The 994-nt window shown below is 32.6% G+C and overlaps 1 pseudogene; it reads right to left on the bottom strand.

The window, feature by feature from the left end:
- Nucleotides 1–433: 433 nt before the first annotated feature.
- Nucleotides 434–783, bottom strand: LOC118530569 (NADH dehydrogenase [ubiquinone] 1 alpha subcomplex subunit 5 pseudogene; annotated as a pseudogene).
- Nucleotides 784–994: the final 211 nt, after the last annotated feature.

Genomic DNA, 994 nt, shown 5'->3' on the forward strand with positions numbered 1-994 from the left:
TATGATATTAGGATAATATTGAAAGCTTTTCAATTTCCTGAGGCTTGATACTTCTAAACATCACTAAGATAGCATAGAAAAGAACACTATATATTCCCATATGAATACAGATGAATATAGATAAAACATTTCTAAAAAAATCATTAGCATGTTCAATTTACACATATATTGCTTAAGTTCTTTTACATGTATCAAATATTACATTAATTAAAAATAACAGGAGAAAAAAGAAAAGAAGATTATACATAATAGATTTTACTTAGCCCAAGAATGTGAGGTTTGTTAAACACTGGCAAATATAGTAATGTGATTCCTCATATTAGTGAGAAAAATACATGGCTGTGTAACTAATTAAAAAACAAACGTTAGTTATAATTCAGCAACCATTTAAATACATTAGTTTCCCATCAACACACTAGACATTTAATGATAATTATATTGGCCATTTCCATTGGTTGGCAGGAGGTTCTTCTGCTAAAGGCTTCCACGGTTTCCACGGTATCATTTTTCTTGCCAGACCTAGTTCATTTCAGCCTGAAGAAGCACCTCTTCTAGGTAGCCACCCTGAACTTGGTCTTCTAATTTCTTAATATCTGGTTCTGCTTTAACTATACTTAGCTTCTCATTTCTAATCTGTTCTGTATACTTTCTATATACTGCATTTTTAGGAATTTGCTCAAGAATATCAAGAATCTTTGTGTACAATATTCTTAGCCTCTCGTGTGGACTTTCACATATAGCCAATCCCACAAGGCCAGTGGTCTTCTTCAGCAAATCCACCATGACATCCATTCAGCATCCATTCTTATGAAATTTTTTAAAAGACCAAATCCATGGTAACTGGATATAGTTATGTAATAAGATGTTTTATCTGAACCAAGAGCAATATGCTGAATGGAGGGTACACTCCAGGATGTTCTGTTAATAACAAGAACAAAATACCAATGCCTGCTTTCACTTCTACAATGAACAATGTTTTGAAAGTCCTAACAAG

The sequence above is a fragment of the Halichoerus grypus genome, chromosome 6, assembly GCF_964656455.1.
Source record: "Halichoerus grypus chromosome 6, mHalGry1.hap1.1, whole genome shotgun sequence".
NCBI classification, from domain to species: Eukaryota; Metazoa; Chordata; class Mammalia; order Carnivora; family Phocidae; genus Halichoerus; species Halichoerus grypus.